Source organism: Euprymna scolopes, chromosome 6 (genome assembly GCF_053919585.1).
Source record: "Euprymna scolopes isolate OS-2025 chromosome 6, ASM5391958v1, whole genome shotgun sequence".
Classification (NCBI taxonomy): Eukaryota; Metazoa; Mollusca; class Cephalopoda; order Sepiida; family Sepiolidae; genus Euprymna; species Euprymna scolopes.
The window spans coordinates 438,873-463,065 of record NC_136487.1 but is presented as its reverse complement, the minus strand read 5'-3'; the positions used below and the strand labels follow the sequence as shown (position 1 = coordinate 463,065).

The window sequence follows — 24,193 nt, the reverse complement described above, 5'->3', positions numbered from 1 at the left end:
CTGGAATTCAGAGGACTGCATATTTTGTCCGAAGAGTATGCCCTGCAACTACAAAAGCATCAGTGAAAGCAGCCATACGTTTGTGTGAAGAGTGTCAGAGAATTGATCCAGCACCATCCCAATGGCAAAAAGGGAAGCTCGAGGTGGAGGGCAACTGGCAGCGAGTAGGGATGGACATAACACATTATGGGGGCAAACATTTTTTGACCATGACGGATTGTGGCCCGACGCGTTTCACAATATGGCGCCTGTTGACACGACAGGATGCAGCCAGCATTATACAACAGTTGAGAGCCGTCTTTTTTTGAACGTGGTGCCCCGATTGAAATTCTGACTGATAATGCCGCCACATTTCGATGTCAAGAATTTCAGAAATTCGTGCACGAATGGGGGATTAAAATGCATTATCGGTGTGCATATTATCCCGAGGGTAATGGTATAGCAGAACGGTGTCACCGCACCATCAAAAGAATTGCAGCCAGGACGCAGTGCTCTATTCCAGAAGCTGTGTACTGGTATAATATAACACCCAAGGACAATGCAACACCAGCAACTGCACCAGCCAATGGGATTTACCAATATGAACAGCGTGTGAAAGGAGTTGATGCCATACCATCAGTGGTGAGTGTTGTCAATACACCATATCAGGTGGGAGACCTTGTTTGGATAAAACCCCCAAATGCTGGGTGCACTACGAAATTTTTCCGGGGAAAAATAGATGAAATCATAAGTCCTCAGACCATGTTGATTGGTGGCATACCACGTCACGTAAAAGATATCCGCCCTTGTCATACCTCTTCTGATTCTGAGGACGATGAGGAGGATCACACACCGTTCAGAGATGATCCTGATCACTTACTGCCCCTTCAGGTGAGCATAGAAACACCACCAACAGAACCAGATGAGGGAATGATGGGACATACTGATGACAATAGTGAGGAGAGCGATGGACACAAGGAAGTAATGCCTCATCGAAATACTCGACAGAGACGAATACTGCCCACCCCCCGTGATTGCGAAACCCAGCGAGAAGGGATGATGGAGCATACCGAGGAGATGACGCCTCCGATTCTTCGGAGAAGTACCCGACAAAGACGGATACTGCCCCCCTGCCCTGATTGTGAGACACCGCCTATGGAACCACGAGACGGGATAATGGAACAGACTGGTAGTAATGATGGTGGTAATGAAGAAAACAGCAATGAGGAAGTGCTTCTTCGAAGGAGTACCCGCCAACGACGATTGCCCGCATGTCCTGTTTGTGATCATGAGATCAGGGGGGAGTGTGGAGAAATGCGTGACTTACCTGGATAGACCACGTGCGGGTCGGTCACCGAAAATAAATAAAAAGAAAGAAAAGAAACGGTCAAGACTCTTATTTATAGAGTAGTGATCACGTGAGTTAGAAGAATATGCAAATAGAGGTGAACGATTTTGCGATATAAAAAGCCTGTGTTGTTAAGAGGAGGGGCAGACTGTTGGCAGAAGTCAGTGCTGTCAGACGTGCTTTAGAGTTTTGTTATTATATGCTGTGTTCGATTGTTGGGAGAGAGAAAAGAGAAGAGGAGGAACCAAGAAGACATTCTGCAGATACTTGACTTTGTGTTGGTTTTACTGTTGAGAAATGAAAGTCTTGGGTGTACACGTGTTCATTCAGCCGTTGACGACTACACATGTGGAAGGAAAGGGGAATGCAATAGAGAAACGCGAAGTGGCAAGCCGGCCTGTAGAAAGAGAGCGTTAAGCTCAGTAGAGAGTCGTGCACATGTCTGTATTGATGGACCAAAACGAAGGGGAGATAGAGTGAGAAAGTCAATCCAGGTTATGGAGATAGAAAGTGTATAAGGTGTACGTACTGTCTGTTGGCTTTTTGTCCCACATAGTAGCAAGTGGTGTGAGGTACGCGCATGCCGAAAAGGCCAGCTGTCGGTCCATAGACTGTACAGCTCGAAAGCTGGTCCTAAAAAGGGAGAAGCTGCTTATTGCTCTTGCTTTTATAGGTGTTTCCGCTGGTCTTTTGCGCATGTGTGGATTTCCTTTAAAAGGGGAAGTGACGTTGTCCATGCATGCATGTATGTGCGTACGTGTTAACGTGTGTGTGTATACACGTGAATGTGAGTGTGAGTGTATGTACGTGAACGTGAATATATGTGTGTGTGTGGACATGCGTGCGTATGTTTGTGTGGACGTATGTATGTGACAAGTAATATAGCTTGAGATGTGAACATGTGTTTTTGTGTGAAACTAGAAAAGGCTCGCGCAATACTCCCCTTCCTAGGAAAAAAAAGATATATGCAGTGTATATATATTTATATATATATATTTTTTTTTTTTTTCGTAAGTAATGTTTTCAGCAATTGACTTTTCATCCCGTTTTTTGCTGTTGGTGTGGTTGTTTAAAACAAAACATCAAAAACGGAGTGTGTTCATAAAAAAAAAGTATTTACTTATGCGTGGAAAAGGTGTTTACTCTTTTTTAGGGTGATATTTGTTTGGTTGTTTTTTTTGTGTGCTGACATGTGCAACGAGTTGCTTGTACAGTAAAATGAATTGTTCGTTTGGAAGGAAAATTTTTGTTTCGTGTTGACGGTGTCTTCGCATGTGATTCTGTGGTAGTGTATACATTGTTTGGACAGGCGCTAGTTGCACATTCGTTCTTGTTGAATGAGTTTCCAGTTTCCGTTGTCTTCGCATGTGAGTCTGCGGTAGTGTGTGTACGTGTCTGTACGGGCTTCATTCATGTTGAACGATAGTGTCCGGTTGCCGGCTGTCAGCAAAACTTCCAAGTTGTGAGTTTATCAGCGTACGTGGTTCATCTCAACTCGTATTGTTGATTCAATTCTTCTTATGTGTTGATAGGGATGTCTTGTAATTGCTTTTTTGTTGTTGTGTCTGCTGTGCGGGAGGGAATGTGTATAGGCCTATGTGATTTTGCTCCTCGCGTTTTTGCAGGGTAATGTCAGGAAATCGTGAAAAATGTATGTCAAGCTCGAATTTTTTTAAAATTCGGTATGAAATCGACAGCTCCGTGTTTGTTTTCTGCCGAGTCTGATGAGGGGTTTCGTCATTGTTTGTAGTAGTTATTCCTGTCGGTAGTGGTTCACTTGTTTTTCTTTGTTGAAAAGTTTTTTTTTTTTCTTTATCAAATAAAACGTGCGTCTCGCTCAAAACAATTAATTTCAAAAAGGTAAGGTTGCCATGCTTGTTCGTTTTGCTTCAGCCGGGCGCCAGTTTGTGGTGGTGGTGAAAATTAGGACTAATGAATTGAATTAAGAAAGAAACAAACAACGTGTTAAATTGAATTAAACGAACCAGGATTTATTTTGTGAAGAAACAAATGAAAGAAAAGGGTACAACACGTATTTAGTTTGGCGTGCGTCTCTCGCTGTTAACTGGTGAGAAAGAGTCTATAGTTTGCCGTGCATCTCTCGTTGTTAGCTGGTGAGAGGGAAAGTTTATTGTTGTAGAGAGAGAGAGTCTGTGTGTGTATGAGTGTTTCGTTCAAACTCATCCATTCCATTTTTAAATAACGAGGTCACCATTTTCCTGTTGCGCGTGGCAAGAAAAGGAAATGGAGTAGAGGAACAAAAAATGAAATGCTGGAATAAAATAAACATATCGTTCATTTTCTGTTGAGAAATGAAAGTCTTGGGTGTACACCTGTTCATTCAGCCGTTGACGACTACGCGCGTGGAAGGAAAGGGGGAATTCAATAGAGAAACACAAAGTGGCAAGCCGGCCTGTAGAAAGAGAGCGTTAAGCTCAGTAGAAAGTCGTGCACATGTCTCTATTGATGGACCAAAACAAAGGGGAGATAGAGTGAGAAAGTCAATCCAGGTTATGGAGATAGAAAGTGTATAAGGTGTATGTACTGTCTGTTGGCTTTTTGTCCAATATAGTAGCAAGTGGTGTGAGGTACGCGCATGCCGAAAAGGCCAGCTGTCGAAAGCTGGTCCTAAAAAGGGAGAAGCTGCTTATTGCTCTTGCTTTTATAGGTGTTTCCGCTGGTCTTTTGCGCATGTGTGAATTTCCTTTGAAAGGGGAAGTGATGTTGTCCATGCGTGTGTGTATGTGCGTACATGTGCGCATGTATGTCCGTACGTGTGCGCGTGCGTGAGTACGTTAACGTGTGTGTGTATACACATGAATGTGAGCGTATGTATGCAAACGTGAATATATGTGCGTGTGTGGATGTGCGTGCGTATGTTTGTGTGCGCGTATGTATGTGACAAGTAATATAGCAGCTTGAGATGTGAACATGTGTTTTTTGTGAGACTAGAAAAGGCTCGCGCAGATTTTCTGGGACGCTTGCTTTAAAAAATTTCTTTTATTTAAAAAATAGATGGAATATAAAATATAAATATGGACAATTCTTATAAATGAAGAATGGAAACACCCATTGCTTAGTTATTCCAAAACAAATCAAAAGTGCTTTCCAACACTAAAAATCTTTAAGTTAACAACTACATCTTCCACTATGCGTATCCCATCTGTGACTGTATACTGATCTTTCAGGAATGTGTAAAAAGTTTCCATCTAAAGACCTGAAAGAAGCTTACCTATAACACCTAAAGCCTGTAACTCTAAATATTCTACTTCATTCCCAAAGGCAACTTCTAAATCTTTGCACAAAGATTTAGTACTCCTAAAAGTCCTTAAAAATGATTAAACGTTTTCTCTCTGTATAAAGTAAATCAAAGCTAAATGAAAAATTATATTAATTCTATTGCCTCTATATCTAGGAACTACCGTAGTTAAAAATTTACTTCCTAAGAAATCCTTAAACTCTTTAATTAAACCTAAAGTATGATTATATCTAAGAGAAGACATTTTCATAATTATCTGATGCCCTATACAATCCTAGCCACTAAGGACTAACTCACTAACACTAGCATCCTCAAAATGCTTCAATTGCAGACATACCTACTTTGTAATTGCTTCCAAAGGATGTATGTTCCAATATTTCTACAGTACAGTGATTGACAGCAGCTCTGTTTGTCAAACACGAGCCAATTTTTTCAATTAATTTATTTTTTATGCTAATTGCAGGTTCACCAAAAATTTTAGAGTGTACCTGAGCTAATTTACTAATGCAGTCATTGATGTGATTTGCATAGTCCTTTGCATAACCACCAGGTACACTCTGGACGGCAATGGCATGGCTTGACTCAAGCATTGTTATCATAACATTATTAATATGTTCACCATCCTTGGTGGTGTCGTCAAAAAACAAAGTACACACATCAGAGTTAAGGATTTTTTCCACAGTCATATAGTCTGCAATAAAACCTAACTCTGCTGGCATCTTAAACACTAGCTGCTGAAAAACTTTTACATTTTACATTGAAAAATGTACAAATGGTTTTAATTGTGCTCGTGTTGGTGGTACTGCTGCTTGGGTTACTGGTGGTGGTGGTGGTGGTGGTGGTGGTGGTGGTGGTGGTACTGCTGATTGAGTTACTGGTGGTCGTGGTGGTGCTGGAGAAAGAGGACTTTGGGTGAAACAGTTTATGCACAGGTTTTTTGCATAAACTAATGAACTCTCCAGACTTTGACGGGAAGAAAAACATTTTTTTGCAAACATTGGCGACATGATTATATGAAACTACAGGAAAACCATTTTCTACATTTCTTCTAGTTGCCCACTCTGAGATCTTCCTCAGTGGAAGATCTTGAACTACTAACATATAAAATATGTGGCCAGTCAAAACTGGTTCATTTCCTTCACCGTTTTAAAAATTCTTTTAAATGGAGGTCAAAAGTGTAGGTTGTTCAGACTGAAAATAATAGAAAAAGAATTCTTTTCAAACTTGGAACTTAATTTTTCAGATTAGATAAAATTTATGAAAATCGAAACAATTTCAATAATCCCAAAAAGCAAATGCTACAAACAAATTATAATTATTAAAATTATTACATTTTGGGTTTGTATTACTGTGCACATAAGTTGTCAAAAATATATAACAAATAAATGTTATCAAATGCAAGATAAGTTACTTTTCTACCTAACTGGATAATCTTTTAGTGTTTTTATTTAATGTAACATATGTATTCAGCTCGAAAAACAAACAGTGTTTACCGATTGGAAAATTTAAAATGGCACCCGACTCTCTCTTTCACACGGTAAGTTTGGGAAGAGGAGTTAAAATAATAAAGTCGACAAAATACTGTTAGAAACTCGCTCAAATATATGTTACCATGCGGTGGGTTTTTAACAGTATTTTGTGTATTTTTTATTTTTAACTCCTTTTCTCAAACTTACCGTATGAAAGAGTCGGTCTCGGGTGCCATTTTAAATTTTACATCAGTAAACACTGTTTTTAGCACTGAAAAAACATGTTTCATTAAATTAAAAACACTAGAAAATTATCCAGTTAGGTAGAAAAGTAACTTATTTTGCCTTTGATAATATTTATTTGTTATATATTTGAAAATGAATGAAAGAGAAAAAAATTATCCTCAGCGTCCAATATGGACTGGAAAATTCTAAACATAAAATAAGCTTCCACTTAAAAACAAAAAATATTTTTAAATCAACGTGGTTTTTGAAAAAAAAAAAGGATTTACACTTTGGACTTTACAGGCAAATTTGCAAGTTTGTTTTAAATTTGAATATTTTTTTTATTGGCCTTTTATCTTCAATTTGTGATATATAAAACTTTGATACATAAATTAATTATTTAAATTTAAATAGACATTTCAAAATGGGGAGGGGGTTAAAAAAAAGTTTGTTTAAAATATTATATTCGGTTTATTGGAAAGAGCATAAAATTTCACATTGACCCTGAAAATATCGTAAAAATTGAAACAATAAAAAAATTTTGATAGATTTTTAAAGTTTAAAAATTGAAAAATATTAAACTCGTAAATTCAATTGATTTCATTGCGTAAAAAAATGGCTGCCTGAACGCACGCAGGCACTTTATAAACACTGTTTTTTAAAAATAAATAATATTTCTATTATTTTTTAAACAACTTTAATAGTTTGTTTTGAAAGTATATTCCATAAAGAAAATAAACAACGCACTTTAAAAAGAGAAATTACGCAGTTTTCTGTTAAGGGTGTCAAAAATCCCCCCCCCCCAAATTCTGATACACCTACGCAACCACGATATCCAGATTATGAATTGGTTCACCGATCTCACATCCTATAAGTAGTGACTCCACTGTGAGTTCTTACATAATTTATTGACCGACTCGACTCTTATAGGACTCGTGGATGTAATAATGTCCTTTTGTGATTATGAAACCACAAAGGACGTTAGTACAGCATTTTCTTTTATTATTTTTTATTATTTTAAAAGAGTTCAGTAAAAGAACAGAAAGTGGCGTGGCGCTTCGCTTCGCTTCTTTATTATACAAACGACAAAATACTGAATGTCAAGTAAAACAGAGGATGCATGCATAATTGTCATGTCGCAAATAGTAACATATCCAAAAATTAAGGAAAACGATGAGAACGATAATTAATGAAGAACTGTTGAGATAAAATTTGTATGGGGGAATAAATTTTGTCCAACATTAGAATTACGTTCGTCACGTGACGTAAACAACATAACTAAATTATCTCCCCTATCAACTTCTCTTTTTTAGTAATCGTAATATAGTGGTTTTGCATCCTTTCACAAATTTCTTTCTTTTTTCATAATTAATTATGTTTCTACGTTATCGTTTTTCTTAATTTTTGGATATGTTACTATTTCAGACCAGACAGTTACGTAAGTACTATTTGTTTCCATTGATTCATTTTTTTTCTTCGTTTGTATTATATGAAAGCGCCAAGAACGTTTAGCAGTCCAAGGGTGGTAATTCAGATTAGTCCACACCACATCCGCCTAACACAAGTACCAGATCTTTGACTGAGAGCGGAAGGACGTCTAGTTGTCGTCTGCTTTAAGTTAATATGAATTCAATGAAGATGAAGTCTATAATCAAGTTTCTTTTGTGTAAATATTAAACTCCTGAGATAAAATAAATAATACTAATTTATTCGGCCTTATTTCTCTAAATTTCCGGCTTCACTTTTGTTTTCACCGACCCTTCTCTTCTGTTCGCCATTCTGGATTTTAATTTCATCTTCCGAAGTCGATCCCATTTGAAAAAATGTTGTTTTTTTTTTTTTGTTTTTTTACAAGGTGGTCACCACTTATCAAGGCCGGGAAGCCACTCGCGGATAAGGGTTATTGCGTGTACAGTATGTTAGTGTTGAGATTTGATAAAGTATCTTACTTAAGGGGGCGTTCATCAGGAATTTGTTTATGTTGGACTTGAAGACATCCAAGTTGTAGTCAGGTGGGAAACAGGCAAACGGAACAGAGTTCCACAGGCGTGCACTTCTAAGAAAGAAGCTTTGTTCATTGAATCTATGTTTTGGTTTTGTCACATATAAAGAGTGGGGAAAATTTTTGACAGTGGTTTCAGCTAGACGGGTGGTTTTCATGAAGGATTGGCGAGGGTGACCAGGGATTGGAGCTCAGACGAACACTTCCCATGTAAATAACGATAAAACAAAGACAGACTCGCAACATCTCTCCTGTGGGAGAGAGGTTGCAGGGAAGAGAAAAGGGCATCCCCCACTAAGCCCCGAAGCCTATTTTGTATTCTGTCAAGGCAGGATAGGCTGTTTTTAGCAGCTTCTGCCCAGATGTTGCAACAGTACTCCATCCTTGGACGTATTTGGCTTTTATATAGATAGAGAATTGCATCAGCAGTGAGATATATTCTGGAACAGTAGAAGGATCCAACCATTTTTCCAGCGACCTTGGCAATAGACTTGATGTATGTGTTCCATTTCAGGTCAGGAGTAAAGGTCAATCCCAGAAGCTTATCAAAGCATGGAGCTTCCCCTAGCCGAGAGCCATCCATTTCAATTGATGCCAGATGGGGATCAGAGCGTTGATGATGTAAAGATAGGAGCTTAGTTTTAGATGTATTAAAGGTAACCAGCCACCTCTTCCCCCACTTTACAACGTGCTCGAGATCAGAGGAGAGAGAATCAGAGAGAACTTTGTCATTTTTTTTTTTTTTTTTTTACATGGGTGTCACCACTTATCAAGGCCCAGAGGCCACTCAAGGATAAGGGTTAATAGGTATACATTAGTCATTGTGATTTTAGCATAGTAAACAGTGGGAATTTTGTAACTTGGATTACTTAGGGGGACGATTCAATTAGAACTTGTTCACATTGGACTTTTTCTTTTTTTTTTCATAGGTATCACCACATTATCAAGGCCAAGAGGCCACTCAAGGATAAGGGTTAAAGAGTGTACAGTAGAAATTGGACAATATAATAATCATTAATAATGAAAATTTGTTAAATTTGATAACTTATATGGAACGGCTCATCAAGAACTTATTTACGTTAGACTTGAAGACAACCATATTGTAGTCAGCCGGAAAGCAGGAAAACGGAAGACAATTCCACAGTTACGTCCTTTAATGTGTTGTCATAGATGGTCGTGTCATCAGCATAGATGTCAATGAATGATTTAAGTATGTGTTTTGGGAGGTCATTGATGTAGATTAGGAAGAGAGTTGGGCCCAAGATGGACCCTTGAGTGACTCCAGCATTAATATTGAGGGTCTCTGATTTCTGACCATCAACCACTACTCTTATGAGCCTATCAGAGAGAAATGATTTAATGATTGAGAAAACATTTCCAGTTAGACCATAGCTGGAAATCTTGTGAAGTAGGCCCTTATGCCATACCTTATCAAAGGCTTTTGATATGTCAAGAGCTATTGCCCTAGAGAGGAAGCCTTTGTCAAGAGATTCACTAATCCTATGAGATATAACCGTTAGCACATCTGCTGTGGATCTGGCAGAACAGAAGCCATATTGCATGTCACTAAGAAGGTTATTTCTGCTGAGGTGGTTGACTACTTCTCTATTTAATATGGATTCTAGCAATTTACTCGTGACACATAGGAGACTTATTGGTCTGTACTGAGAGGGAGACTACTTATCACCTGCATTCTTAAATACAGGGCATACTGATGAGGTTTTCCAGGATGTTGGAAAGCACTTCTCCTTAAGGCAACACTTAAACAGTTTGGTAAGTATGAGGGCAAGTTCAGGTTGAAGCTTTTTCAGCACTATAATTGGAATGCTGTCAGGGCTAGTTGCTTTACTGGAATCAAGGTTCTTGGTTAGCTTAGCAACCTCACGCACAGATATTTGTATGTTGCATAGCGTGTTGTCTGTTATAGGAAGAAATACGGGGAGTTGATGGCCTTTGTCGCATAGGGTAAATTAGTTGCAAAGTTCTTGGCAAATAGTTTGGCCTTGTCTGATGCTGACGAGGTGACCTCAGGTCCATTGATGATGATTGGGATAGAATGCACGCTTCTGTTCAGGATCCTGTTTGCTATTTGTGAGAACTGGTGGGAACTAAGCCGCTGCTCAGCTACTTTGAATTTAACGGACTGAGCATATAGCTCTCTTGCATTTTTTATTACTCTTTTACAGTGGTTGCTGGCAGTTATGAAAGCAGCTCTAGTCACAGTGCATCTATTACGTTGGTAGCTATGGAAAAAGTGTTTTCTGTGCGCGATGGCAGCAGCACATTCTGGGAAGAACCATGGATAAAAGCAGATAAAGTCAGTCAAAAGAAGATTATAAAACAGAACGTAAGTATTACTACATGAATTTAGTTTCTTTTTTTTTATCGTATTTGCAGAATAGGTTAAAATGTAAGAACAATAACTACATTTACTAAGCAAAAAATCAGATAATACATATATTTTCTTGGAAAATTTTAGCTGTCAATTGACTTTTAATTATTTATCTTTTGTTGTTTGTTTTGTTTTCAATATTGACTCCAAAATTAGGAAAACGACAACTCCTTTATCGTTTACCTAAAAAGTGTTTAAAGTGTGTAGCAGAAACAAATTTTCATTCACGAATCAATGCCTCTCCCCTGTGCTATTTGGCCACATACTGACCAATCAGGGATACGGCGCCTTGATCCTTTCTATCCCCTATGGAATTCGGCCAGCATTCGGTCTGAAGAATAAGAACTCTTCCTTACTGAGAGAGACACCAAATGGAACGGACCCTTTTTCTTCGCTCTCTCCACCTCGGTGTTATTTCAACCGGTATTGATGATTCTACTGGAATAACTACCATGATAGCACCAGGTAGCTGGAGTCGAGCTTTTTACCAGGAACATATCATCTGGTACACATTCTCCTTAATAAATCTGTTATGTGTTACATTTTATGAAGTTGCTGTGTTTGTCATTTCAGAAGCTTGTATTGAATTATTTATTTTCTTAGGTTGTGTCCTAAAAGCATCTATTTTAAACCCTAAAATTGTTTAAATTTGAAAGGTCACTTGCAGTTTACTTCCAAATCAACACTCACCTTTATAATTATGTCTTTTAAAGATTTTCGGGGCTGCTAAAAACGAATATCACGTTTAAAACTGGTGACGATGAATAGTTTCCCTGATATTATGACATCATTTTTGCGTTGGACCTATAAAATGCACCACCTACATTTTGTTTTTCTTTTTGTCAGTTTTTCAATTTTTTCGGAGGATTATTATTGCTTGAACACTAATCTACAAGAATCTGGCGTCAGTGTTTTGACGGCACATATCTGGATTTCCTTTAAAGGGAAGTGACGTTGCCCATGTGTGCATATGTGTGCACGTATATGTGCGTACATGTGTGTACGTTAGCATGTGTGTGTATGCACGTGAATGTGAGTGTATGTACATGAATGTGAATGTGTATGTGTGTGTGCGTACACATGGCTGTGTGTATGTGAGGAAAAAACATGTTTGAACAAACTAAATTTATTTTTTTCTTAATACAATATTTGTTTTATTATTTGATAAAACAAAAAGTGTTTTTTTTTTTCTTGATAACACAAGAAATGTTAGAACTATGTAATTTTTTAAATAAATATATGGTTTTGTTTTTCGTGTCTTGACTGCGTGACTACATCTCTTTTCGTATCTACTTCCGGTAGCTTGATTTTTTTTCCAGCACTGAACTTGGTCATTAACAAAAATTCAATATTTAAAACGTTTTAGGGGGTGCTCAATTTCTAAGGCAATGTTATAGTTATTCGATCCCCCATATTGGAACCAGTCAATGAGAATATGAAACCGAGAAGTAGAGTTGGTACTTGTTTAATTTAATCAAGACATTAAAAAATGAAAATATTGAAAAAAATTACATTGTAGGTACCTGGTATGGAATTAAGTTTTCATAAAAAATTTCACTTAATTTGATCAAGTTGTTGTTTTTTTTTTTTGTTTTTTTGTTTTTTACAGAGGAAAATCAAATTTTAATGAGATCGATCGTATCCCATCGACCTTGCCTATTTTGTGAACAAGGACGGGGTACCTTTAAACGAAAAAGGGATTCACAAAGAACAAAATGAAAAAGGGATTAAAAAAGAGCAGAGAAGCTCTGTAAAATAAGTGAAAAAAAAACTAAAATATTTATCAAGATATTTTTTCTGCCCATGTTTCAAAATAATCTCGTCAAATTTTGACAAACTTTAACCGATGGTAGAATTATCTCCCTTGGCTGATAAATACTACAAATGAAATGAATTGGAATAATGAATTAGCTGTGACATTTGTTTTGTTCCACGAGGATTTGAAAAAACAAACAAACACATATGTAACCGTTAAAAACGGTAAGATGATTATTTTAATACCATAAGATATAATAAGGTTTGATCTCAAATACCTCCGTCAACAATAGATTGACCCAGCACAAACCTTACCAAATCAATTGACAAATATATCTGACAAGTCACACTTTATTTTGAAGGTCCCATGTGTGACGTTGACAATGACATCTACCCCACACTGTAATACAAGCTTGGATATCTTTTATTATGGCCCGCTGTTGAGAGACAAGAAATAAGTGACACATTTGTTTGCTTGGCATGAAGAAGAAAAGACTACAGAAACATACATTGCACACTTTTGACAATATGCCAACCCAAGGTTGAATTTTCATCTGACAAAATGCAATCTGCTGCAATGCAAACAAAATTCATATCAATTGGCACACTGGTTCTTGAAACGACTTTGATTAATATTTAAAGAATGACCAAATAGTCAAGACACACTTATAGTTGAGTTCTTAATATTCAGCATTTATTTAAAGTACATGCAGAAATTCTTGATTAAGAAAGATAATGATCTCACTATAAAAAAGAGCACTATGCATAATAGAGGGCCGCTGTGAAGAAGGTGGGCTGTATTTATTTATTTATTTATTTATTTTTTTTTTTACATAGGCATCACCACATTATCAAGGCCCAGAGGCCACTCAAGGATAAGGGTTAAAGAGTGTACAGTAGAAATTGGTCAATATAGTAATCATTAGTAATGAAAATTTGGTAAATTTGATAGCTTATATGGAACGGCTCATCAAAAACTTATTTACTTTAGACTTGAACATAACCATATTGTAGTCAGCCGGAAAGCAGGAAAATGGAAGACAATTCCACAGGCGTGCAGTTCTAAGAAAGAAGCTTTGTTCATGGAATCTACGTTTAGGTTTAGGCACAGATAAAGAGTGGGGGAAATTATTGATAGTGTTTACAGCTAGACGAGTGTTTCTTGTGAAAGTTTGGCGAGGGGGGACTATAGATTGAAGCTCAGTTGAACACTTTCCATGAAAATAACGATACATCAGAGACAAACTCGCAACATCTCTTCTGTGAGATAAAGGTTGCAAGGAGGAGAAAAGGACATCTCCTACAGGGCTACGAAGTCTATTTTGAACTCTATCAAGGCAGGACAAGTCCTTTCTAGCAGCTCCTGCCCAGATGTGGCAACAGTATTCCATCCTTGGACGTACCTGGCTCTTATATAGATAGAGAATAGCATCAGCAGTGAGATATCTACCGGATCGATAGAAAGATCCCACCATTTTTCCAGCGGCCTTGGCAACAGATTTGATATATGTGTTCCATTTAAGATCAGGAGTAATGGTCAAGCCCAGAAGCTTGTCAAAACTTGAGGCCTCCTGAAGACGAGAGCCATTCATTTCACTTGATGACAAATGTGGATTAGAATGTTGATGATGTAAAGAGAGAAGCTTGGTTTTAGATGCATTAAAAGTAACCAGCCACTCCTTTCCCCATTGTACTACGTGCTCAAGATCAGAGGAGAGAGAATTGGAGAGAACTTGGTCGTTTACTGTCTTAGATGTGCTACCATAAATGGTAGTGTCGTCAGCATAAATGTCTATAAATGATGTAAGGATATGATTTGGAAGATCATTAATGTAGATCAGGAAAAGAGTTGGGCCCAGGATGGATCCCTGAGGGACACCGGCATTAATACTGTGAGCTTCTGATTTTTGCCCCTCAACTACTACTCTTATGAACCTATCAGAAAGAAATGATTTAATAATTGAGAAGACTTTTCCAGCTATACCATAGCTAGCGATCTTATGAAGTAAACCTTTATGCCATACCCTATCAAAGGCTTTAGATATGTCAAGAGCAATTGCCCTAGAAAGATTGCCACCGTCGAGAGATTTGCTAATCCTATGCGATATAACTGTAAGGACATCTGCTGTAGATCTAGCAGAACGGAAACCATATTGAGTGTCACTAAGAAGGTTATTTTTGTTGAGATGGTTGATTACTTCTGTATTTAACACAGATTCTAGCAACTTACTCATGACGCACAGGAGACTTATTGGCCTGTACTGAGAGGGGGATGAGCGATCACCTGAATTCTTAAATACAGGGCATACTGATGAGATTTTCCAGGGAGATGGGAAACTCTTCTTCTTAAGACAATGTTTAAAAAGGTTTGTAAGTATTGGCGCTAGTTCAGGTTGAAGTTTTTTGAGTACTATAATTGGAATACCGTCAGGGCCAGTTGCTTTACTCGAATCAAGGTTTTTGATTAGCTTCGCAACATCACGTACAGATATACGTATATCACATAGCGTGTGTTCTGATACAGGAGATTGGGGGTTGGCGGTCTTGGTCGCAAAGGGTAGAATTAGCTGCAAAGTTCTTGACAAAGAGTTTGGCTTTGTCTGATGCTGACGAGATTACCTCAGGTCCATTGATGATAGTTGGGATGGAGCACACGCTTCTGTTCAGGATTCTGTTTGCTATTTGCCAAAACTGGTGGGAACCAAGCCGCTGCTCAGCTACTTTGGACTTAACAGATTGAGCATACAACTCTCTTGCGTTCCTTATTACTTTCTTACAATGGTTGCTGGCAGTCCTGAAAACGGCTTTAGTTTCCATACATCTATTACGTTTGAAGCAGTGGAAAAAGTGATTTCTGTGCGCAATGGCAGCAGCACATTCTGGAGAGAACCATGGCTGGCTGTTAGGTTTTTGCTGAAACTTTTTAGAGGGTATGAAATGGTCAATACCTACAATTAATCATTCAGTCAGGTCTAATACTATAGAGGACACATCCTTTTTAAACATCCCACTGAGCAAATTAGGCACAAGGCTGTTTTTTAAAGTGGAGAGAGAAGGGGAGGGAGAAGAACAGATACTACACTTTGATTGTCTTTGACTGCAGCATCTGCCGGAACAGTTACTACACTTTGATCTTGGCCCGAAGGCCATAAAGGTGCCTCCACAAGGGAGACGGACGATATTTATTTTCTCCCCCACCGAGCAAATTAGGCGCAAGGCCGATTTTTAATGCACAGAGTGAAGGGGAGGGAGAAGGGAAAAGGGGACCAGCTCCCGAGAGGTGGGAAATGGGAGCTGGATAGTGATTTGCCAGCTGGTCCCTGTAGGGTTGTCCCTACATGGACCAGGTATTTATTTGTTCCCCCACTGAGCAAATTAGGCACAAGGCCGATTTTTAAAGTGAGGAGTGAAAGGGAAATGGGGACCAACTCCCCGGGGAGTAGGGGAGCTGGATAGTGACAATTGGTATGAAGGGTTGCCCCTACATTGACCAGAAGATTGCCAAAAGGGCAATGATCTTTGCTTGCAGCATCTGCTTGAAAGATACTACACTTTGACTTTGGCCCAAAGGCCACAAAGTGCCCCTGCGGGGGAGGCGGACTCTCTTTACTGTGCTAGAAAGTTACTTACACCTGAAAGTATCCTTAACCTCTACAAGGCCACCATTCGCCTATGTATGGAGTATTGTTGTCACATTTGGGCTGATGCATCAGCTACTAGTCTCGCACTCCTGGACAAGGTTCAACCTGATATGTCCTGAACTGCCATCTAGGCTTCAACCTCTGTCCCATCGACGAAATGTTGCATCCATCTGCCTGTTCTACAAGTATTTTAATGGTGGGTGTTCTAAAGAACTACAATCCTTGGACCCCCTCAACGTAAATACCCCCGACAAAACCAACAAACAGCAAAATCCCACCCCAACATAGTAGAAATCCCTAGATGTAAGAAAGCCTTTTACTCTAATAGTTTCTTTCCAAGAACTGCTTGACTTTGGAACTCCCTTCCAGATTTTTGCTTTCCTAACTGTACTGACATGCAGTGTAATGTGAACAGACATCTTGCTGCTCAACTACCTACATCGTATTCCTACAACTTATGTCCCCGAAAGTGGCACTGTGCCTTGTTTGGGGTGAAAATGGAATTAAAAAAAAGAGATAGAGGATGTGACTTACAAGCAAGTTAAACCTATACACCCCCTAGTGAAAGAGAGCCGTACACATACAGTTTAGTCTATGAATAATAAAAAAAGCCAACACAGTGTGGATATTGTGGTGAAAGTCATCCTTAAGGAAGTTGCCCAGGAAAAGAAAAATCATGCATGAAACACAACAAAAAAGGACATTTTGCTAATATTTGCTGCTCTAAGATGGGAGAAAAGAAAACAAGCTAGAAGAATGACACAGTCACAATGACACAAAATATAAGAATCCACATGGCGACACAAAATGAAAATAATGCTAGTCATTTGAGTGAAGACATATATTTCTACATCCTTCAACAATTACCAGACTATAGACGCATATACTAAGTTAAAAATTGGCAACAGACAAATGCAGGTAGATGTTTATGCTAAGGTTGATACAGGAACTATGAGTGACATTTGGCCAACGAAATATCTAAGAGTTAGTGGTTCTTAACTTAGCTGTAAAATCAGGCGCTATAGCTACAAAAAATCTCAGGTACTGCCAAACAATGACCAAATATCCCAGCAGAATACAAAACCGGTTTCAATGCCAAGATTGAGTCATAAAGAAAAGTTAAAGGAAAAGATGTGCTGAAATCCAAAATTGACGAACATCTTTCCAAAAATAAAGAGAATGTTCAGCAATCCAGATCTGATGATGTTTGTTTCTGTAGACAAATACAAAGTACCCCCTCTTCAGTCAATATTCAAGATTACAAATGTTCGTTCCTATGGTGGTCTTTTTACAGATCAAAATGCTGCTAGAACTATAGTAAAATCTGTCAAAATTCCAACTCGTTCTTATGCCATTTATAACCATCAGAGTAGCATGTTGGCGAATATGACGAAATTGTGTAATAAAGGAAAATTTTCAGACAATTGGAAATGGTACAATGAAAATTATGGTACACAAAATTCTATTACTGGCTCTCAGCCCCCAGCTGCTCATTTCAGCTCGTGTATTATATATATCTGCTGAAAGAACTAATGTTGCCCAGCTTGCATAAAGGCAATTGTTTTAGCCTAAAAATAATTGAATACTTTCAATCATCACATAACATAAATAAGATGGAAATATTCATAACGTGGTATATCTGCCTTATTACTAGTAGTCAGGTTTGGTGCAGTTACTGGAGTCTTGGTTTCAAATCTTGCTGATTAATGATAGAGATGACAGAGCACGTGTCTGTGAATAACTAAATGATATATGTATAATATAAAGTTTGAGTATTATACCTCTTACTTCTTTATGCTTTATTTCATGTGGCAAGACGCATCTTGAAATTTGTTTCATGCTGGGATTTTACAAGTTGTTTCATATGCTGTTATACTCCCTTGTTATTGTTATGAAGTTTTCTTTTTCTTACAACTATGGCTAAAGTTAGTCTTATGTTCATGGAAATTGATTATGAGTTATTTCCTGCTCAACATTCAGTGAAGAAAGCTTCTAACAGTCATTGTTGATATTAAAGTATATGTTGGAAAAGCAAGAGAATATAGTTACATGATTATGGAAATGTTTCTTTCTAAATTTGAGGAAATTACAAAACTGGTTTATTATTTATTTTTGTTGACTCGATTCTTAACTTTCTTCTAATAATTCCACTTCTAATTGTTAACTCACCTTTTTCTGCTTTTATTGTCTCTCGGATATATATGCTTTCCTCTAACTGCATTCATCTTTTACCCTCAGTGATGGTGTATTCCATCTTTTAAGCAGGTTGCTCTACATGCATTGAAATATGAAGAATGTTATAATCCAGATCCCAATCATATGCGTTAGAGCACTTGGAACTCAGTAAATGCAAACAGTTATCATCAACAAAAGAATTTTCATAATGTTGTAGAAAAACAAAATATTTATTAGATCCACAGGTACTCTTGCATAATTTGATCCGAATTCTTGTGAATTCCCATCAAGCATGGATTGGGCGAGACTGGCAATCATCGGTGTCAGCCGAGGAGAGTTGTTCAAATGTTGAAACGCTAAATTGACTTTTTATTTTATTTATTTAATTTTTTTCTGTTATGTTTTTAGTAATTTTTAAGGCGATATTAAGGGAGGGGGTAACTTTTTATTTTCTGATTAGTTACTTATTTATTATTTTTTTATTATTTTTTCAATTGAATTTTTGGGAGTTTGATTAGGATTGAAAAAACGCTATCTAAATGGAAGCAGACAACATTCGAATTGGAAGAAAGTGACTAAACCAACTAAAAAAAAGATCGTGTGTAAAGGATGGTTTCTCCTGGAGATGTACAAATGGACAGTGCCACCAAAAGAACTTGACTGAACAATAAGTCTTGAAAATAAGGAAGATGAAGGAATTGGCCCCATGTGAACGCCTTCATAGAACAACTGTCTCAAAAAAAAAAAAAAACAATCCCGTTCAAGCCAACAGAAACTAACAGACATGAACTGAAACAATAGCTTATGGAATATTTTAAATCAAGCACATTCAACACTTGTCCACATCAACTACTGCAAACGATGGAGGGTAAAGCCTTAAAAATGAAATTTATTCCAAGGGTAAAACCAACAGCAATTCACACACTGATACTTGTTCTGCATGTGGAAGAAAAACATGAAGCAGAACATGAACAGAGATATCGCACTCTAGATAATAGAACTAGTATCAGTAGGTACATTAACTACTTGCTGTTCAAGGATGATAGTCACACCCACAAAAGAGTTTCTAAGTTGTACAATGGGTCTAAAGAAGTTGAATGAGACCACAATGAGAGAAATACATCACACTTCATCCCCCACTCAATCAAGTTTTGATGATACCAGCACACACCAGATAATCGGTACTAGATACATAGAACAAAGTCTACTGCTATTTTCAGCTGTACAGCTACTACATTCATTATCGAGTGGAGCCGATATAGATACTGTCTTTCATCCCAGTAGAATTTTCTGTTCTTCGTCCTCAATAGCCCTCAGAAGAAGGGTCAAAAACTCTGCTTGTGAAAAGACATATAACTAATTCACAAGGCCAAAACAGAATGTAATCCCAGTGATATTCACGGATGAAGGGAATTGAAGAATTGCTTCTGTCATTTTTTTTGTAGTATAGTTATGGTAACCAGAAATCTTGAAAATTCAACATTCACTTTTGCAAATGGAAACTTGTCTGGATTAAATAAAATCCCCTTCTTTTCACAATGACTGATGTAGTCAGTCACATGCCAGAATAAAGACTCTCTTGAGTCGTCCCAAAGAGGGCTGTCATCATTGGGTTTTACAAGTCATATATCCACAGTCAAATAACTGGGTATATCTATCACCTTATCTATGGAATCCTGAAGGAGCCTGGTTTATGCATGAATTATATTGCCTGGAACAAGTTATTATCAAAGGCAACAAGATCCTGATTCTGCTATAACTTTGTGTAGAGGTATTAAAATCCTTTTGCTCTGCACATCAAGGCATAAATTGTATACTATCAAATGCAAGACAACAAATTTTCTAGTCGGATTTAGATGCTAACCTCAGGCAAGCCAGATTCCAATGCCATACTTGGAACACGATTGCACCATTTCAGTCCAAGGAGCTTTTGATGTTAACAGCAGACTCAGATTTTTTCTATTCTAATAAGTGGTGATTGACATTGTAGATATACAAGGTATGAAATTTATGGTGTAAACTGATCGATATATTAGGTGGATGGAAGTGGCCCTAGTGACATCAGGAAGGTGAAAACTGTATGCAGTAATTTGAGAACTTGGTTTTGTACTTATGGGTGCCTGAAGAAATCTCTTTGGATGGAGGACCATCATTGGTGTCCCAGGAATACCATTCCTTTTTTAGGAATGAGGGTATATGGAAACGTACCTCATCAGCCTATTACGCTATAAGCAACAGTTGCAGACTTAGCTGTTAAGACTGTAATATGTATACTGGAGATGGACGCCTGTGCCATGACCAGGTGGCTTTTTTTTTTTTTTTTTTTTTTTTTTTTACACAGTGATCACCACTTATCAAGGCCCGGAAGCCACTCAGGGATAAGGGTTATTGCAAGTACATCACGTTAGTGAGGAGATTTTATGAAGTGTTTAATAAGGGGGGCGGTTCATTAGGAATTTGTTAACATTAGACTTGAAGACATCCAAGTTGTAGTCCGGAGGGAAGCAGGCAGACGGAACAGAGTTCCACAGGCGTGCAGTTCTAAGAAAGAAGCTTTGCTCATGAAATCCGCGTTTTGATTTAGGCACAGATATAGAGTGAGGGAAATTTTTCACAGTGGATTCAGCTAGACGGGTGATTTTCGTGAAAGTTTGGCGAGGGGGGACCAGGGATTGGAGTTCAGACGAGCACCTGCCATGAAAATAACGATAAAACAAGGATAGGCTTGCAACGTCTCTTCTGTGGGAGAGGAGTTGCAGGGTAGAGAAAAGGGCATCCCCCACTAAACCACGAAGTCTATTTTGTACTCTGTCAAGGCATGATAGGCTGTTTTTGGCAGCTCCTGCCCAGATATGGCAACAGTATTCCATCCTTGGCCGTACTTGGCTTTTATATAGATAGAGAATTGAATCAGTAGTGAGATATCTTCTGGAGCGGTAGAAGGATCCCACCATCTTTCCTGCGACCTTGGCAACAGACTTGATGTACGTGTTCCATTTCAGATCAGGAGTAAAGGTCAAACCCAGAAGCTTGTCAAAACACGGGGCCTCACCCAGACGAGAGCCATCCATCACAATTGATGCCAGCTGGGGATCAGAGCGTTGATGATGTAAGGATAGGAGTTTGGTTTTAGATGCATTAAAGGTAACTAGCCACATCTTCCCCCACTGAACCACGCGCTCAAGATCAGAGGAGAGAGAATCCGAGAGAACTTCGTCATTTACAGCCTTTGATGTGTTGCCGTAGATGGTCGTGTCATCAGCATAGATGTCAACGAATGATTTAAGTATGTGTTTAGGGAGGTCATTGATGTAGATCAGGAAGAGAGTTGGGCCAAGGATTGACCCCTGAGGGACTCCAGCATTTATATTGCAGGCCTCCGATTTTTGTCCATCTACCACTACTCTTATGAGCCTATCGGAGAGAAATGATTTAATGATTGAGAAAACATTTCCAGTTATACCGTAGCTGGAAATCTTGTGAAGTAGACCCTTATGCCATACTTTGTCAAAGGCCTTTGATATGTCAAGAGCAATTGCCCTAGAAAGGAAGCCTTTGTCAAGAGATTCACTAATCCTGTGGGATATAACCGTCAGCACGTCTGCGGTAGATCTTGCAGAGCGGAAACCATATTGTGTGTCACTAAGAAGGTTGTTTCTGCTGAGGTGGTTGACTATTTCTCTATTTAATATTGATTCCAGTAACTTACTCATAACACAGAGAAGACTTATTGGTCTGTATTGAGAGGGAGATGACTTATCACCTGAATTCTTAAATACAGGGCAAACTGATGAGGTCTTCCAGGCAGCGCTTAAATAGTTTCGTAAGTATGGGAGCAAGTTCTGGTTGAAGCTTTTTTAACACTATAATTGGGATGCCATCAGGGCCAGTTGCTTTACTGGAATCTAGGTTTTTTATTAGCTTGGCGACCTCATGCACGGATATTTGTATATTACCTAGCTTGTTCTGTGTTATAGGAGGAAATATGGGGAGTTGATGGCCTTCGTCGCATAGGGTAGAATTAGCTGCAAAGTTCTTTGCAAATAGTTTGGCCTTGTCTGACGCTGACGAGATAACCTCTGGTCCATTGATAATGGTTGGGATAGAACGCACACTTCTGTTCAGGATCCTATTTGTTATTTGCCAAAACTGGTGGGAACCAAGCCGCTGATCAGCTACCTTGGATTTAACAGACTGGGCATATAGCTCTCTTGCATTTTTTATTACTCTTTTACAGTGGTTGCTGGTAGTCCTGAAAGCAGCTTTAGTCTCAGTGCATCTATTACGTTGGTAGTTATGGAAAAAGTGATTTCTGTGCGCGATAGCAGCAGCACATTCTGGAGAGAACCATGGCTGGCTGTTAGGTTTTTGTTGGAATTTTTTTGATGGTATGAATTGGTCTATGCCTACAATTAACCATTCGGTCAGATCTGATACTATAGAGGACACTTCCTTTTTAAACATGGAGTGCAGAGGTAAATCAGATATGAATGTACGGAAGCTATCCCAGTCAGCCATAGAGTATCGGTATACAGTACGGTGGAGGGGTACGTCTGATGGCTTCTTACATTTTGTTTTTATCTTAACTGATACGACGGAGTGGTCGGAGGATCCTAAACGAGAATGAACGGTACATGAACATAGCTCAGGGGAAGTTGAAAGAAAAAGGTCTAAGAGGCTTGCATATTGACTGGGTGTATCGGGTACACGGGTGGGTTCGCGAACAATCTGAGTGAGGTCATAATGAGTAATGCTTGAGCATTACTAAACCATTGCAATACATCCCCAATACCTTGACATGTCCCTGGCCATAATGCTATATGGTAGAGTCATTCAAGTTCACTTCCCGTTCTATTTGATTAATTCCAAACATGGAAACCATAGAAAGAAATAAGTGAATTAAGGAAGTTGCAATGGCCAAGAGATATATGCAGAACAAAAATCTTTACAATAAACATCATTGTCTATTCCAGGAACTTAAAGCCAGAGATTTTGTCTAGATCCCAAACCAGGATACTAACTACCTGCATCGATGAAGGAAGACTGGGAGGATCGCAGAGATACATGGAACTGACAGTACCAAATGTGAGTATATGGGAGCAGCCAAGTAACACTGCACAACCATCTATAAAATATATCCAATTATGGATGGTCCACATTATACTACACATGGAACCCCTATAGAAACAATCTCCTGAGGAACAATGGGATTGAATAGCACATTAATGTCAGATTATCCAGTGAGCATGATGAAGAAGAAATGGAAGTTGATAATACCACAGGAAGATGTACACCATCAGTCAGTCCCCACCATTAAGACAACCTTAATGTTGCAAAACAAAAACACTAAGAAACTTATACCCACAAATGCATGGAAAATCACACAAGTTTGTGAACCATGTACTGTTTTTTTCTGACCAGGCGGCATTATAATTGAATTTTTTTTTTAGTATGGGGAAAAAAAAATGTATATTTTTTTTTCACACAGTTTGTATTAAATTTTTCTGTAAAATATTAGCGACGATATCGGATTCCTGGTTGTTGCGAGTAGACATTAAAATTTGTTTGTAGATATAAAAGTTAAAGATAATTAAAAAAAAAAAGAGAAATTTTTTTTTTAGGCGATTACGGGTAAGAAAAAAAAAACAGACTATGATATGAAGGTTACAGAGGTCAGTGAATTAGGTAGAAGTTTATAAGTTGGGTCCTTTATTTGAAGTTCAGACCGAAGCAATTACAGGTCGTAAATTGTATATATGTATATAAATTAAATGTTAAATATTATTAAGTACGACCTGAGTGGCATTGCCCGGTTGAATTGCCCCACAGTGGGGGGGGGGGGACAGATTGAGATACCTTATTAGGGATTTTAAGGTGTGTAAAAGGGGAATTTCCCAGATTTGGTTGGCTGAAGCGGTTGGCAATGAAATGGAAATACCACATGATAG

At 38.3% G+C, this 24,193-nt stretch overlaps 1 long non-coding RNA gene across 2 annotated transcripts in view; it reads left to right on the top strand.

Annotated features, from left to right (window-relative positions):
* The window catches only part of LOC145277464 (uncharacterized), a 114,749-nt gene that overhangs the window by 30,365 nt on the left and 60,191 nt on the right, over positions 1–24,193 (top strand). Inside the window, exons 1-2 of one of the 2 annotated variants that reach the window (XR_013868139.1) lie at positions 7,563–7,718; positions 10,469–10,629. This is a non-coding gene — a long non-coding RNA (uncharacterized LOC145277464). Of the gene's footprint in view, positions 1–7,562; positions 7,719–10,468; positions 10,630–24,193 lie in introns of those variants that run through there. The other variant, XR_013868140.1, reaches the window with a different exon arrangement.